The sequence below is a fragment of the Pectinophora gossypiella genome, chromosome 18 (assembly GCF_024362695.1).
Source record: "Pectinophora gossypiella chromosome 18, ilPecGoss1.1, whole genome shotgun sequence".
NCBI lineage: Eukaryota > Metazoa > Arthropoda > Insecta > Lepidoptera > Gelechiidae > Pectinophora > Pectinophora gossypiella.
The window spans coordinates 1,203,541-1,222,304 of NC_065421.1; the positions used below are offsets into that span (position 1 = coordinate 1,203,541).

At 35.0% G+C, this 18,764-nt stretch overlaps 1 protein-coding gene and 2 long non-coding RNA genes across 5 annotated transcripts in view; 1 reads left to right on the plus strand and 2 right to left on the minus strand.

Annotated features, from left to right (window-relative positions):
- Positions 1–18,764, minus strand: part of LOC126375239 (ribosome quality control complex subunit NEMF homolog) — an 85,552-nt gene that overhangs the window by 23,407 nt on the left and 43,381 nt on the right. The gene's annotated exons all lie outside the window — the stretch shown is intronic.
- LOC126375353 (uncharacterized) lies at positions 875–18,585 on the minus strand. 2 transcript variants are annotated; one of them, XR_007567558.1, is made up of 9 exons: positions 18,291–18,585; positions 17,942–18,032; positions 14,400–14,432; positions 3,000–3,127; positions 2,777–2,911; positions 2,558–2,692; positions 2,322–2,456; positions 1,187–1,313; positions 875–1,070 (listed from the first exon to the last, which is right to left on the minus strand). It is a non-coding gene; the product is annotated as an uncharacterized LOC126375353 (long non-coding RNA). The 2 variants fall into 2 exon arrangements; XR_007567557.1 differs by lacking the exons at positions 14,400–14,432; positions 17,942–18,032; positions 18,291–18,585 and having other exon boundaries at positions 3,000–3,502.
- On the plus strand, positions 1,324–2,143 carry LOC126375356 (uncharacterized). The gene is made up of 2 exons (XR_007567561.1): positions 1,324–1,589; positions 2,053–2,143. It is a non-coding gene; the product is annotated as an uncharacterized LOC126375356 (long non-coding RNA).

The window sequence follows — 18,764 nt, forward strand, 5'->3', positions numbered from 1 at the left end:
ATAATAGTTGCGCCAGGCCGTAGGGTGTCTCCCTGATGCGGAGCAGTTTTTCAAGATCAAGCAGTATTGAAATACTTAACATGACGATTCGATCACATTCCTATACATCATTTTTACCCCCGAGTTATTTTCAGGAAAAACGAAAAATTTGTATGGCGGCCATCTTGAATTTCCGCCATTTTGATTTTTTTTCAGGGGCGATTGAATTTGACCAAGGTTTAAATATGTCTCGTGAAAACCAAAATGTTCTAGGTGCTATAGTTTTGCCAGGCCGTAGGGTGTCTCCCTGATGCGGAGCAGTTTTCGAAGATTGAGAACATTTTCCGAACTCGACAAGCCACTCCGATTACATTCCTATAGACAGTTTTTACCCCCGAGACATTTTCTGGAAAAACTAAATTTTGTATGGCGGCCATCTTGTTTTTCCGCCATTTTGTTTTTTTTTCCCCGGCGATAAAATTTGATTAAGATTTAAGTAGGTTTTGTGAAAAAAGAATCATTCCAGGTGCGATAGTTTCGCCAGGCCATAGGGTGTCTCCCTGATGAGGAGCAGTTTTCCAAGATCTGGAAGTTTTCCCATACTCACCGGAAGATCTTGATCACACCCCCCATACACCATTTTTACCCCCCGACGCTCCTTCTGGGAGAACAATTATGTCAGTGAGTGAGTGAGTGAGTCAGTCAGTCAGTCAGTGGGTTTGTAGCTATATATATTATAACTAGATGGTACTAAGTGCGCTCGCTGCTAAAGCAGCTTCGCGGGCGTTGTACGTGGATTGACGTTTTCGTATAGTTTGTTTCGCATCACAGATTTGTAATAACTATTAAGACAGACACAAAAAGAAATAAAAAAAATGTGTAGGATATTGTTGGTTTATTTTATGTTATCAAAAAATAAAAATATAACATTATATTCTCTCTCTCTCCCTTGCATTGTTCCCATATGGTGGTGGGGTCTTTATTCCGAGTCTTTTCCTTCCACTTCGCTCTGTTGGATGTATCGTCTGCGGAAACATTGCAGGAACAAAGATCTTCTTTGATGACATCTGCTTCTTTGCCTTCTGTATTTCCTGTTAAAAATAAAATAATATTAATTTATTTATAATAACGTATAGATATAATATCCTTTTCTTAGTCGATAGCGATACGTTTTTGCCAAAGTGGTCGTGGTCGTCATGTAACGTACCTCGATATCTTGTAACTTTTGATTGCTGGCTGTCACACTGCTGCGTGCATTGAAGGACTTCAGGCTTGGTCGATTTTATTCTATTGCAATCATAATCTCCTACACAGTTTATTACACTCTGCATTTCCTGTGAATAATAGTATTTTATGCAACAGTTGTATAAGAAGGGTCAAAAAATGCGAGTGGCGTGAGTTGCGATGTGAGCCTTGGCGAACATCGCAATAAGAGACGCCACGAGCATTTTTTGACCTAGTTATACAACGTTGCATACAATACTTTTTCTACGACGACGTAATTTTAAATGAAACCAAAATTTTCCAATTTATTTTCCAACGCGCGGGTAAATGGCGGCAAATGTATACTTTTTTTTTATAGTATATCTATGGCACCAAACAAAGTAAAGGTGCCAGTTTCCAGGTCAAAAAAAAAAAAAACAACAACAATGCTTTTTTGGCGACATTATAGTACAGTTACACTTTGTAAACAATGCTTTTATAGGCCATAGAGCGTACACTTTTTCAAAGAGTTTAATTATGTATGTACTTATATTAGACTTTTTGGTTATTTAAATGCCAGATTAAAGTAGAGGAGTAGAAAATAGTATTTTATGCAACAGTTGTATAAGAAGGGTCAAAAAATGCGAGTGGCGTGAGTTGCGATGTGAGCCTTGGCGAACATCGCAATAAGAGACGCCACGAGCATTTTTTGACCTAGTTATACAACGTTGCATACAATACTTTTTCTACGACGACGTAATTTTAAACGAAACACAAAAATTTTCCAATTTATTTTCCAACGCGCGGGAAAATGGCGGCAAATGTATACTTTTTTTTAAAAGTATATCTATGGCACCAAACAAAGTAAAGGTGCCAGTTTCCAGGTCAAAAAAAAAAACAACAACAATGCTTTTTTGGCGACATTATAGTACAGTTACACTTTGTAAACAATGCTTTTATAGGCCATAGAGCGTACACTTTTTCAAAGAGTTTAATTATGTATGTACTTATATTAGACTTTTTGGTTATTTAAATGCCAGATTAAAGTAGAGGAGTAGAAAAAATATATATTACATTTTTTTCCTTAGTCTATAGCGATACGTTTATGCCAAAGTGGTCGTGATCGTCATGTAACGTACCTCGACATCTTGTTACTTTTGATTGCTGGCTGTCACACTGCTGCATTCTTTGAATGAGCGGCCAACATCAGGCTTGGTTTATATAATACTATTGTATTAATGATCTCCTACGCAGTTTTTTGCCTTCTGCATTTCCTGTAAATAAAACATATAATTAAATATTATATGTAATTTATTTTCCTTAGTCGATAGCAATACGTTTTTGCCAAAATAGTTGTGGTCGTCATGTAACGTACCTCGATATCTTGTTACTTTTGATTGTTGGCTGTCACACTGCTGCATTCATTGAAGGAGCTGGCAACATCAGGTTTGGTTTATATAATACTTTTGTATTAATGATCTCCTACGCAGTTTTTTGCCTTCTGCATTTCCTGTAAATAAAATATATAATTTATTTTCCTTAGTCGATAGCGATACGTTTTTGCCAAAATAGTCGTGGTCGTCATGAAACGTACCTCGATATCTTGTAACTTTTGATTGCTGGCTGTCACACTGCTGCATTCATTGAAGGGGCTGCTGACTTCAGGCTTGGTCGATTTTATTCTATTGCAATCATGAACTCCTACACAGTTTATTGCCATCTGCATTTCCTGTAAATAAAATATATATTAATTTTTTTTTCCTTAGTCTATAGCGATACGTTTTTGCCAATGTGGTCGTGATCGTCATTTAACGTACCTCGATATCTTGTTACTTTTGATTGCTAGCTGTCACATTGCTGCATTCATTGAAATAGCGGCCAACATCAGGCTTGGTAGTACTATTGTATTAAAATCTCCTACGCAGTTTTTAGCATTGTGCATTTCCTGTTAAAAAATAATAATGTTAATTTATATATATTAACTTTTATTTATAAATATATACATATATATTTTAGGTGATTTCCAAACTACCCAGGAGGTACACCCAGTAGCTCGCTTTTTTTCATGTGGTTCCCCCGCTAATCGAGGCCGCATCCACCTACTTATATGAGAAGTAGGTTCTATCTAATGAGTTAGCAATAGTCATTCAATAAGCAGAGAAATGTGAAAGAAAAAGCAATTTTTAACTAAGGAATTTAAAATAAAAAGCAATTTTCAGCAATTAGCATGCAATAAGCAAAGCAATTACTCAGTAATTGTCAAACATAAGCGAGTTGTACAATTTAAAGATATTATTGACAATAACAAACACGTACCGAGTTTGTTAATACTTACATTGAGTTATCATCGGTAAGTTGACCAAATTATTAGTACAGGTTATCACATTCACTAAATGAAAATATGTGTTTTTATCAATTGTAACAATGCTTGCATGACCTAACCAACCGTTGGTGTTGTGGACGCCAATCTTCAAGAGACAAGTGGACGGGTGTGAGGAAAACTGGCAAGATGAACACGTCGGTGTGGGTGCGACTGGTGCACGGGAGAGAAGTGGAGCTAGTTGGCAGATGGAATTAGGCATCACTCTCTTGCTTCAGTTAAGTTCCACTCAGATCAGGTGGGTTGTCGCATGGATGAACATCGCATGGGTTGGAGTAATTCGGAGTAGAACTGTCCATGTTGTTCCCTTCATCGTAGGCACTTCAGTGGACTGTGGATCGATCAACAATAGTTACGTGAGTTGGCTGTCAAACCGATATGACGTGCCAGCCGAATCTAGCGACCAGGTATGCAGGGGATGGAGGTATCCTGTGGAGTAATCATATCAGCAAAGGTGAAAATGTCGATTGGGAGTGAAATGGAGGGAGAAGGAGAGCTGCAGTCAGCGGTCACGATCTTGCTGTAGATAGACTACATGCTCAGTTTACGTGTAGTTGTAACTGTTCGAAGTTAATTGAAAACGATCGATATGCAAATTCCTGTTTAATAAAACAAGTAATAAATGAACAGGCAGGTTGTTTTTTCGGTATTTAAACGCTAAAACCGTTGTTTGTTTATTGATTAGCAGTAATATGATGAATTCTTGGATACTGATAAATGCTAATAAGCTAAGTATTTAAAACAAAATCACATTCAGAAGCACTAAAAACACATTAAATTAAAGAACGAAATAATACCGTATGAAATATTATTTAATATAATATAAAGGATGGAAAGAAGAAATGACAAGAATGCTATTTAGCGTGACATGGCTCTAACCAGATCCACTGGAAAACATAAAACCATATAAAACCTAAGTTTTTGTTTAGCTCATACACGATATTATGTTTTTTGAGGAACCGTGTCATGCGAAACAGTGTTCTATTAAAAAGTATTGTAAGGAGAAATGCAAAGAACACAATTTAGCGTGACATAGCTCTAACCAGATCCACTGGAAAACATAAAACCATATAAAACCTAAGTTTTAGTTTAGCTCATACACGATATTATGTTTTTTGAGGAACCGTCTCATGCGAAACAGTGTTCTATTGAAAATTATTGCAAGAAGAAATACAGAAAACACCATTTAGCGTGACATAGCTCTAACCAGATCCACTGGAAAACATAAAACCATGTAAAACCCTAAGTTTTTGTTTAGCTCATACACGATATTATGTTTTTTGAGGAACCGTCTCATGCGAAACAGTGTTCTATTGAAAAGTATTGTAAGAAGAAATGCAAAAAACACCATTTAGCGTGACATAGCTCTAACCAGATCCACTGGAAAACATAAAACCATATAAAACCCTAAGTTTTTGTTTAGCTCATACACGATATTATGTTTTTTGAGGAACCGTCTCATGCGAAACAGTGTTCTATTGAAAAGTATTGTAAGAAGAAATGCAAAAAACACCATTTAGCGTGACATAGCTCTAACCAGATCCACTGGAAAACATAATAATACCTTATAAAACCTAAGTTTTTGTTTAGCTCATACACGATATTGTTTTTTGAGGAACCGTGTCATGCGAAACAGTTTTCTATTGAAAAGTAATGTAAGAAGAAATGCAAAGAACACAATTTAGCGTGACATGGCTCTAACCAGATCCACTGGAAAACATAAAACCATATAAAACCTAAGTCTTAGTTTAGCTCATACACGATATTATGTTTTTTGAGGAACCGTCTCATGCGAAACAGTGTTCTATTGAAAAGTATTGTAAGAAGAAATGCAAAAAACACCATTTAGCGTGACATAGCTCTAACCAGATCCACTGGAAAACATAAAACCATGTAAAACCCTAAGTTTTTGTTTAGCTCATACACGATATTATGTTTTTTGAGGAACCGTCTCATGCGAAACAGTGTTTTATTGAAAAGTATTGTAAGAAGAAATGACAAGAATTCTATTTAGCGTGACATGGCTCTAACCAGTTCAACTGGAAAACATAAAACCATGTAATCCCTAAGTTTTTGTTTAGCTCATACACGATATTATGTTTTTTGAGGAACCGTCTCATGCGAAACAGTGATCTATTGAAAAGTATTGTACGAAGAAATGCAATAAACACCATTTAGCGTGACATGGCTCTAACCAGATCCACTGGAAAACATAAAACCATATAAAACCTAAGTTTTAGTTTAGCTTATACACGATATTATGTTTTTTGAGGAACCGTCTCATGCGAAACAGTGTTCTATTGAAAAGTATTGTAAGAAGAAATGCAAAGAACACAATTTAGCGTGACATAGCTCTAACCAGATACACTGGAAAACATAAAACCATGTAAAACCCTAAGTTTTTGTTTAGCTCATACACGATATTATGTTTTTTGAGGAACCGTCTCATGCGAAACAGTGTTCTATTGAAAAGTATTGTAAGAAGAAATGCAAAAAACACCATTTAGCGTGACATAGCTCTAACCAGATCCACTGGAAAACATAAAACCATATAAAACCCTAAGTTTTTGTTCTGCACTTACTATATTATTTTATATTCATGGTAAGTTGGATTTTCTGTAGGTATATGCAAATTAATAACAAGCATAGTTATTTGTTATTTGCTTCATAATAGTAAATACCGAATGTAGACTTGTAGAATGTAGACAACGAATGTAGAAAAACAAACGATTATCTTAAAATATTACGTAGGTATTATGTTGGTTATGACTGACTGTACACATATGAATTAAACTATTTGCAGTTACTTTCATTTCTAATAACATTTGGTGTATTTGGTAACATTTAAAACTAAACAATTTTACCAGAAAATATAAAATATGACTCGCTTTCTATTTTTGTAACTAAAGGTGTTTTCTTTTACATTTCAATTCTTAAGTATTTTTTTTGCTTTAGCCATATATGATTTGAAAATTTTGAATATCAAAGTTTCACGTTGTTAGGTAGTGGTTTCTTCTCCAATTATTGTTTTTCCATATAGTAGGTATTTTCTAGCAAGTTCACTTTATTTAGCCTGTATACATGTATTAATTACTTTATGTATGTTTTGTATCGATGAGTGATCATTCTTCTGTCAATACTGGTGAGACCCGCTTGTGGGAGGCCAGAAATTAACATGATCAAATTTGTTTTTGAATTTGCTTAGGATGGTATAGAACATTCATTGTTGATTATAGGCTTATTTTTTTTACATACGCCATTAAAGGTAAAGCATGGTCGTACTTAATATCCTCCTGTGGCGTAGATTTTCAAACACAATAGCAAAACAATGGGATTTTGTTTAAGGACTTTTTTTCATGCTTAGCCCATCTGACAGTCGTCATATTTACCCATGTTTATGAATGAAATTGTTCGCACTGCCGGATACAGGTAATTACTGACCTATTTTATTGCACAACACAATAAATAATGTTCTAAATAACACTTTTCATTTATATATTTGTAGCCACAAATCTGTGCAATTGATGATGCGTCTTTGCTGACACAGTGACGATGACGATTCATACACCATTGAATGCTAATGTATAATAATATACTGTATCCATCACAGGACACGCGAGTTTTACTATGTAGCGTTTATGTGTACTCATTAATCGATTTCCAGCTTGGCAATTGTTTAAGTTTCTGAATCTTTCTTCGAGCAGACATTTGAAGTAATGTTATTTCTTAAAGTTTCCTTGATGATGAGTAAACAGATCCGGATCCGGAGTTTTCTTTCTTCCTTATATTTATTATTTTAAGGCCTTCCTTTTTTTTCCTTATATGTTCCTTATATTTATATTTTTTTTGTTTGTTTACTTAATTCTAACTTAAGTTACTAAAATACGCTAGTATAAAATATTCTTTAGTACAATTTGAATGCAAATTATATTTTTTTACTATATTGATGAGTAAAACTACACATTACACAAATTTAATCGGTTATAAAAACTTATTTTTCATTGTACATTTATTTTCCTGAATTAATGAATGAAAATATCAAGTCGTTTGTGTTATAAAATAGCTAATCCAACTTACCATGAATATCGTATTTTTTTTTATTATTTTAGTAAATATATTTTGCTTACTGCTTAGTGAATGATAAAAAAATAAGTGACTAAAATGACAAAGATAAATTTTACTTAATGTAAGTTAAGTATTGGGTAAAATGCTTTTGAATGATGATTTGTTTAAATATACTCGTAGAAGTATAATTACTGCATAACTTATTGCTTTAAGTTGAGAAAGTAGCACTTAGGAGAAAAATGTATCAATAAACATCATTGGTGTCTTCATCGAAATATTTTAGTATTAATTTATTGTTTATATACGCACTTAAATTTGGTAACAAAATCATTTGTATAGCGTTAGCGTTATAAAGTAAAAAATGAAGATCAATAAATCATACGTTTGCTTACAAAAAACAAACAGTTTTAGCGCTTAAACACTGAAACAGAATTCTTTTCAAATAACTTCGAACAATTACCACTTTAATACACCTAAACTAAACATTGCCCATGTACAGCGAGATCCTGAATACTGATTACAGTTTCCGTACTCCCTCCTTTCCAGTCCTAAGCGACATTCAAACCTTCGCTGACACGATCATTCCACAGGATACGTCCATCCCTTGTATCCCAGATCGCAAGAATCGGCTAGCACGGCATAGCAGCTTGACAGCTAAAACTCACGCAACCATTGTTGATCGACCTACAAAATCCACCGAAAATGCCTACGACGATGGGAACGACACCGACAGTTCTACTCCGGATCATTCCAACCTGCGACATTCATCCATATGACAGCTTACTTGATCTGAGTGGAACTCAGCTAAAGCAATCGAGTGATACCTGCCTCCATCTTCCAGCCAGCTCTACTTCACTCCCATGTACCGGTCGCACCCGCAGCCAAGTGTTCATCCTGCCAGTTCACTTCACGCCCGTTCTCTCGTCCCCTAAAGATGAGCCTCCACAGCGTTAACGGCTGGGAAGGGCATGCACACATTGCCAATTGATTAACACACATTTTAATTCAGTGATTGTGACTAATAAAATGGTAAACCTAGCTTTGAAATTCAATGTAACCATCATCAAATCGAGTGCAAGCTTGTTAAAGTCAGTTTTATCGTTAAATTATACGAAAAGAAGAAAAAACAAGATAGAATGAATATAAATAATAATAAATAATTCGCAATATACGATAATTTCAGCACATGATTTAACCGATCTAAAAAAACCCAATAAGCTTAATAACAGAGATGAACTGTTCAGTCTTTTCAAGAAGTGCCATCCTAATAAAGTTACGTTAAACTTAAAAGTTCTGATATGATAACGTTATTCGAGAAAGGTTGGTCATTTACGATTCGGTGCCTGGGTAGTAGTACTTTTATGTCACGTCTTTCGCGAACGCGACCTAAAGCTACATACAGTTGACCGTGACTAAACATGTCAGATCTAAGATCGACCCCAACGCGACTAATCGTTTGACCCTGGCTCTTGTGAATGGTCATTGCATAACACACCTGCAATGGGAATTGACGGCGACACATCTCGTAAGGGCTGTTATGTTCTATAGGCGCTTTAAAAAGAATTCGAGGGATCAAATAATCTCCTAGTTCACCTTGTTTCCGAACTTTAATAATATATGGAGATGTTTCAACGACTATTACTTTGGTGCCATTTACTAAGCCGTCCGCGAAACTAAGATTACGCGTGATTACACAAACACATTCTAATTTTAATTGTAAGTCGAAATCTGGAACACCTTGTGGTCGAAGTGTATGTAAAAATTCAGGACTAAAATATACTTGATCAGCGTTGTCGCTTAAAACTTTGTCTATGGCATAAAAATGTAATACTTCTCCTGGTAGTTTGTCTAAAATAACGGCATTAATTTCTCTAACTGCATCGTTACGGGTGCATAGAATCGCTCTGAAGGAGCATACGCCTGGCTCAGTAAGGGTAACTTCTGGAAATACAAAATCAATTAAATCTTCTAATTCAGTAACATAATCAATGGATTCAAGTTGGACTAATTGCAAATCATTATTATTTGTTTCTAACCTATGAGTAGGTAATGAATTTGAACCCAGTTTTAAAAGAAATTCTGCATACTGTGCGTCATCCTTACATCTCTGTGAAGTTACCAAACTAAATTTTTTCAACTGTTTCCAAATAGGAGAAGTTTTTAGTGACGCGTTTAATATATCAAAATTCGTTCGTGCTTCTGGGACTACAGGAGGAATTTGACGAAAATCTCCTGCAAAAATAATTATTTTAGAACCAAAAATTTTGTCTGACCTCATCAAATCCTGCAATGATCTATTTAATAAATTTATAAGGTATTTATGAGCCATCGGCGCTTCATCATACACAATGAGATTAGAATTGTAAATCAATTCAGCTCTTTGAGTACCATTTGAGATGTTCCAGTATCCGCTATCATCTAATAGATGTAAAGGAAATCTAAACAAGGAATGAGCCGTCATTCCGTTTGTGTAATTTTGAGCAGCAATTGCAGACGATGCACAGGTTAAAACTATACCTTTAAGGTTACCGCGGATATATGCAGTTATGACCTTCAATAAAAGCGTTTTTCCGGTGCCGGCGGGGCCATCGATAAAAATCGCACAGTTGTTGGATTCTCGGTAAACACTATCAACGCAAAGCTTTTCCACGTAATCGAATACGGCACGTTGATCGGGAGATAACTGTGGCAACCACTCTTCTACGTATGATTTCAAACTATCTAAATCATATTCAGTGCGTTCCCTATCCAACTCTGTTGACCTGTAAACTACTTCCGGCAAACCTTGTTCTATTAACGAAGTTCCGTGTCTGCGTAGCATTCTATCTATTTGAATGAGGCACATGTTAAACGCGTTTTCTTCGTCATCTGGCACCCTGTAAAGGAAATCTTCGGCCAATTGACGTTTATACGTGTTCCACAGTGACGCTACTGAGGCACCATTAACAGCCAGCGTTACAAAAAAGCTACGAAGTCGTGGTCCGGTTAAAAAAGTGGAAGCTTCTTCCATAGCCCGTTCATATTCGACTGCGTCGTCCGCAAGTCCTACGAATTTGGCAGCTTCTTGAAAAGTTGTGCAATTTGGACCTCCAATTTGAAGTAAATCCGCGAAACTACGACAAGGGTAAACACTTAAAAGAAGTCTTAAAAAGAACTGTTCACCTCTGTTCGGCGCGACCCAAAATAGACGCGCGACGAGCTCACCCCGCATTCTCCGCGTAAGAAATTTGCCGTTTTGCATTTGCACCGCCTGAACTGTCTTTAAACATGGATCTTTCGCATGAATGTTATAATTTTCAAAAAAGTCTAAGTAGGATACCCGATCAAACTCCTCAGTTAAAGGCCTACTGAAATAGTCTAAAAGATCTGAACCTGCATTATTAACTGCCTCGTTCGCGTGGCCAGGCTTAAAAAATACCGAATTTTGATCGGGCAAATGTACTGTTAACATTTTTACCGTAGGGTTCCTAGCTACAATATCAAATTCGAGAACACGCCACGCTGCTTCGCTAGAACTAATATATCGCTTAGTGACATATTGTTCGATTTCATCCTCACGATGTTCTTCATCAACAACGGCAATACGGGCTTCATCAGGTCCTTTTGTCATATATTTAAATAAATACTTAATTATAGCACGCTGTGTGGACACTTCTAAATTTATGTGAGCATCATATTTTAGGAGAAGAGCAGGATTATAAGGAACGACCCACAAATCATTAACTATTACGTCTCTGCCGCGATATTTAATAATCGCCTGATTTTTACTATTGCGACGTAAATGTATAAAACCTCTATCGTCACTGAAGGTGACTGGTGTTTCTTTTTTTGGAAAATATTTTAAACAGTTTTTTTTCTCACTATTCCAACACGGCAAATTAGTTCGGTAAGGAGGGCCGCATGGACCGTGTATCATGTGATCCATGACAACTTTGTATAATAAAGTTTGTGCTGGATCGGGTATGGTAGCTCGAACAAACTTATCAATATCCAGACTTTCTACTGGTCCACCACCTTCCACTCTAAAAGCAATATGCGCGTGTGGTAGTCCTCTTTTTTGGAACTCTATAACATGCATTATATAAACAATTTTTCCGAACCATTTACCCGATTTTAAATCTTTTAATAACTCTCCGAGTTTTAAGTTGAAAACTCGAGCACAAGTAAGGGGGTCTTTTGATCGACCTGATAATGTTGAATTTTTTATTTCAGGCCAGTTGGGGTTACATGTTAAAGTTAAAAAATATGATGGTGGACCTAACCTGTTTACCATTGCTATGGCATCCAGGTATTTCTTTTTCATGTACCGTGGACCCCCTGTGAATGAGCTAGGTAAATAAATTTTACCAGGTTCTACTCCACCTTCTCCTAAAATAAACTCGTCATTAATTAATTCTTGGAGTGGAGCTACTCTTAGCCTGTTTTGTTGTTTTGTTTGGCTATTTTCAAAAACCGCAAGCGTTCTTCTAAAACTCTACAAAACATATCGACTAACCACTCTTCAGATAAACGACCAAATATGCTAAATCGCGATTCGGATAAAAGTAAACAACGGACATATTTAACCTGATTAAGCTTATTGCCCTTATTATCTCTCATATCTGGATGCCAACCAGTATTTCCGTGAGGATATAAGAGAGGATACTGGAAAGTCTCGTATAAGGAATCCATTATATCTATTGTTCGAGGCCTACCGTCTGCTATCTTTTTAACTACAATACAGCGTGGAGAAAATTCTTCGCGGTCTGTACTAATAATTGCGGCAATTTCTTGACCAATAGGTTGATCTCCGAGGATGTTACCGTGAGTCGCACGAGTAGTTTTTTCGAACTTCAAGAAAGCTTCTGATGATACCTCTAAACTTAACCTTCTAAAACAATTTATGTACGGATTAACTGTGTGCATGAAACCTGTAATCATTCGAACTACCGTTTTATCTAAACTTAATTCGCCAGCTAAACTCTCTCTTTCGCTACTGTCATTTATGTAAAAATTAATATTATTAGGACTTTCATTGTAAGACAAATCAAAGATACGGTGGTAAATACGTCCTTGAATTTTTAGAAATGATATACCTTCTGGATGATGGTAACCGTGGGAAACACCTAATGCCGAAAATGCAAAAATATTATTGTAAGCGCGTGGTCTATTTAAAAAAGCTGAATTTGAATAAAATTCTTCATTTAATGGGAGAAAATTTTGAACGTTATAATCTCCTGAATGACAACACCATTGTCGACGAGTTTTCTCTTCTTCGAACAATGGAGCATTACAATTTGGACATCTATATGTCTTATCAGACAGAAGCGACGTATTTTTTAAATTATATAATCTAATAATATTAAGATCGTGTCCCTGTTTTTCACCTATAAAATTTTTTGAATATCTCAGCGGCGTTTCTATGTTACGACTATTTTCTGTATATCTTTGTGCTGCTTTTTTGTTAATTTCGGGGTGGAGCTCGTAATAACGTTGAACGGCCGCGCGATGAACGTCTGGGTTGTTCTCGTTATAACGTTGAACGGCCGCGCGATGAACGTCTGGGTTGTTCTCGTTATAACGTTGAACGGCCGCGCGATGAACGTCTGGGTTGTTCTCGTTATAACGTTGAACGGCCTCGCGGTTAATGTCTGGATTGCGTTCGTTGTACCGTTGAACGGCCTCGCGGTGAATATCTGGATTGCGTTCACTATACTGTTGAACTGCCTTGCGATTAACAGCGGGGTTTTTCGTTGTGTATTTCCTGACAGCTTCGCGATGCGCGTTTTCTTTACTTGGTTTCGGTCCGCGTTTCTGTTTTTGGGTCGGCCACCTTTATTTTTAACGCATTGGCTTTCGTCTTGATTACTGATTCTTTCTAATAGGACAACTGGTTTTAAAATTGTCAGTTTTATATCACTTGTAGTGTTATATACATCTACCGGATTTGAATCAACTTCCAATTTACTAATATCAAAATTTTGCACAGAGGTTTTAAGCGGGGCCAGGGTTGATTGATAGTTCATCAAAATCGAATCTAAAGTTTGATTCTCATTCAGTAATGGTGATGATATTAAATCTACTAAAATGGATTGTGACGTTTCGGAACTAACCTGCGCTTCGTTTTGCCATATAAGGTCGTCATTTAATACTCTTAATCGGGTTAATGAGTATTCGGATCCGTCGTAAACTTCATTCGCGAGCAAAAGTTTGGCTAGCGCTTCGGTTGAATTACATTTAAATAAACGTGCTACGTAAGGACCATCTTCTGGCTTACCCGTTCCTATATTAATGTTGTTGCTGTTAACTGCATGGCTGTTAAAGAAATAATATTCACCATTAAAGCGCCAAAAACTAAAAGTATAACCCTGACCCGTAAACAATATGCTATCGGTACTGTCGTTGTGATTTGAGTTGTTCACATTATAAGCGAATTGCGAATCGACAGTATAGTCATTAGTATTAAAAAACACTCTATTGTCCAGTATATTCTTTAACGTTAATAAACCTATGTCTTTATTCGCGGGAGTTGTAGGATACGTATTAGAAATGATCCAGTTGTCCTCCATACTAACTATATGTGCGACGTTATCCCCGACGCGAAGCTCATTGGGTAATTCATCTGGCATAAAATAACTGACACCCCTCTGAAGTAGATATTTTAACTGCATGTAAAGTGTATCCCCCATTCTTAAAATTTCATCAATTTCGGCAGTAGTGAAAGATGCGCGATTATGGAACACTGAATAAATTGAAGCGCATGCTGAGATAACCGTACATTGCGAATTATTACCTTCATACATATCGGAGCCTTGGTGTGTTAGACCTAAGGATTCAGTAAATTTTAGATATTAATTTATTTAATTTAATAGATAGATTAATACACCCTATTATTGACACCCCTACTGACTATTAAGAAAAAAAAAATAAGAACATTTTGATATATTCGGTGCCGAAAAATGATTAGACCGTACCAATCATTTAAGGTTCTAATAATTAGGCAGTTTACCCTACATAAGTACTTAAATTAAAATATCAATTATCAATATTATCATTCTCCAACAATCTATTTTTTAATAAAACAATTATTCACCGATATTATTATAGGGAATGCAATAATTATTATATGAGAATTAAGTTACCTACCTAATATAAAAAAAACTACGCATACATATAAAATTTCAGTCGGATCAATAAACCTAGGTAGGTGATTTTTTTAATAAGTAGTTAAAATGGCATTCGTTTAAGCACTTTCACACAGTGCCGCCAGTTCGTGCCGCACAAAGCCGCCGCCGATAATCATTTCAGTCGCGACGGTCATGTAGAGCACACATTGTGGTTGAACATCAAAGGTCGATGAATTAAGTCGACAACATTGCCATCGTAGCTGTGGCTGAAGTGAAAAAAATACGAGGCGCCGACTTTACAATATAGAAAATGGCTAAGCAACTTTCTCGAAAAAACACATACTTAAGATTACGCCTATTTTCCGTTGGGATCGGCCACGCAATTCCACTTACTACGATCCTGACACATCACTTTCGCTTCTACTACTCTTATCAAAGTACACTCATTTATGCATGCTCGCCGGTTCCCAGTACTCTTGACCGTGGCTTTTCTTTAAACATCCTGAAATTAATCGAGGTATGTACCACCTAGGCCATCCACTTCGGATTTTACCACTTACATCCGTATAATAAATCTTGGCCTTGTCCAACCTATCTAAGCGTCCTTTTGTCAATTCTCTTCACTACATTTTCTTTTACAACAGTCCCTTAACACACTATTTTATCATTCAAAGTTATCCCACTCATACTCCTCAACGTTCTCATTAGTAACCTTTTGACAGTTTTAATAAAATATTAAGCAATTGAAAATTACATCATTGTAACATAAATATTTAATTCAGGTACCTAATAAAATGACTTTAAGACCAATGACATCGAGAGGGTGCCGTACCGGTATACAAACATTCAACTCAATTGATGTAACGCAACGCAAACCCTCGTTATAAAATATTTAGAAGACATGTCGATTTATTACACTGCACTTTACTTAAATAAAGGATTATACAGTCTGTTCTCTGCCTACCCCAATGGAAAATAGGCGAGATATTATGTATGTACGCAATGCAGCACTCTATTGACGGAATATTTCGAAAATTTAATATAAAATAACAGGAAAACGTAATGCCACAGTTTTTGTTCTTCTTTTGATCTTGTTGCATCATAGTGCGAGATTATTTCAGACTAATACAGGTGAAGTAGGTACGTATATTTGTCAAAAATTTAAAAAAAACCAGGCAAGTGCGATTTGGACTCGCGCACCGAAGGTTTCGTCCACAGAAAAGGTTAGTAAAAGAAAATTCTGATGCCGAAATTCAAGTATCTAGATATAAGACGATCGAGTTGAACGTCACTTAAGCTATAGGCATCAAATAAAGAATAATACTACGTTAGAATGGTCTGTCTCGCTCGTACTTATGCGTTAGACGTGTATCTACGTATGATACGTATACATACTTACATACACAGATTTTTCCTTTACTAACATTTTCTGTGGACGGAACCTTAGGTACATATACACATAAAATATAGTATAACATAGTATATATGCCTACCTATATTATATTTTTACTGTATCAGGGTTGTGGAGGTATGGTATTTTTTAGACACTCATTGTATTCGGCATTTTCCATATCTTTAGATAGCTGTAAAGTAATAAACAAAATAATTATAAAGTTGTTACTTTATTTTGCTTATTACTTTATAGCTGTCACAAAAAGTAATTTAAAAAAATAAAACGGACTTCAAAATCTGTCAAATAAATAGTAAGATATAATATTTAGTTGAATACATTAGAATCTAAGTTTTGAAATTACTTTTTATTTGTATAAACTCGAGTGTCCCTAATAATATTAATACGCCAGTGACCATCGTTACCAAAACACTGAAATATTATAAAATGTCTTATAATTTGTTTAATGTATGTAGTGTCCGACACACCCTTGACCGTTTTCCAATTTTCTTTAATTTACTCTCAAATCATTAGTATCCATACTTACTTAAGCTCTAAGCTTCTATTAGTATAGTCGAAACACAAAGTTCCTAATTTTTAACTGTTTTTCAACCATAAGTTGGAAATTTCTAAACCAATTTTGATGAAACTTACATTCTTTTCTATGTTGGACGATACTTAATAAAAAAGCATTGCAATACGATTTGTAGTTTTTACGAAATGCATGGACAAACATACAGGCATGTATATGGAAAATTTAACACACATTACAATATACATATGGGTCAAATTGATAACCTTTTTTTTGAAGTCGGTTGAATTAGATTAGTTTCCTTCAGTCCCCACCACATGGTCATCAAGATATATAACCATATCCCTAACCATATTCAAAATATAGACAAACCTACATACACCCTTGAACAGTCATTTAAATAAGTTTATTGTAGACAAATGTTATTATAGCATTCAAACTTTTTTTTCAGATAAACTAAATACTTCAAACCTTCGATATCTCTATATCTATATACTTACTTAATAACTTGTTTGATATAATTTTGTTATTATAAATAGCTGTATTATATAATTAAGTAGGTAACTTTATAATAATTTTGTTACCTAGTTACTACTTATTTCTATAATTTTTAGTTAGTTATCTTATAATATTATTATAAGATTGGTTATAGTTGTATTTAACCATCTGTAGTAACTTGTAATTTTTGATAAAATATGCTACACATAAAACAGACATAATTATTTAGTTGGCTTTTTCACGATTTTAGAGAAAGGTTTAACTATTCACACAGAATATTAAGAGAGTGATTGGTATTAGTATAGCATAGAATAAGTAATAATACTACGGTCATAGGTTAACTTTTGTGTGTACTATAGGTAATTTTTTACAGACCTACTTATTACAGGTCATCTAATGAGTGAAGTTACTGTTGTGCTACAACATGGGTTGCTGTCAAACCACAATCACACTCGGATTGTTATAATTTAAAAAGGATTCAATCTTATTATTATTATCTATAGTGTTATGATCTCATCTAAATTTATCATAGGTTAATTAACTTATTTCATATACCTACCAACATACTTACATAATCTAAAAAAATATTAATAGTAATTAACTATCGCCTATTCTAGTCACACAGCATAAGTAGGGGCAATGCAATTGATTTAAGTAAGTAGGTACCTATTGCCTGTTATTAAGTAAAGTTTTTTCCATGACTGATGTCAAGCGGCTATTTTATCATCATAAAATCAATCGATCGTTTGGTAAACTGGAATTAAACTCGTTAAAATCTAAATACTTACCGGCACCGATGCAGGTTGCAGCAGGCTCGTCGTCGACGCGACGGCGACGCATTGTAGAGCACAATGGAATTTCGACGCTTGAACGCTTCATCTGTAAACAAACCACTTCTGTACTATTTGTTTATCTAATAGACAATAAAATAAGAATTATAGCTTTAAGTAGGTACGTACTTACCTTTTAATGTTTCACTTTCATTATGTGAAAAAGAGAAAATCAGTACAGATAGTTAAAGATCTTACAATTATAATAATTATGTTTATATGGCTAACTATTTTACGATTTTAAAGATTATATACCTAAATATATTTATAAATAATTGTTAAATTATCAATAACAAAATCAACTTACCTTTGGAATCTTGAAATACAAGTGAAAAAACGCTTGTCACTTTTTCGCGCCAACGGTTTGGGTACTGAGTTTACTTTTTTTTCCATGAGACAAAGAAATTCTGGCAACGCAGATTCAAACAGCCAATATCGAAAAATATTGAGGTACTTTTTTCTTCACTCGGTCGCATAGATGTCGATGGAATTAATAAATAAGCAATATAAAATCTAATTGCTTTTTGTTACTTCAGTACAATTTATTAAAAGCAGTGAATATTGAGTATTTTCATTAATTTTTCCATTGTTTTTTGGCGGGAAAGTTGTTTTCTTCATTGAATAATCTATTTATATTTAATACGAAATGAAGAAGTAATCGAAAAACATTCACTTAAGTGTTATCATATCGGAAAAATATATAAATATAAATAATAAATAAACATTCAATAAACAAAGTGGTACTATCTATTTTCACTTCATGCCAAGAAGCCGCTTCATA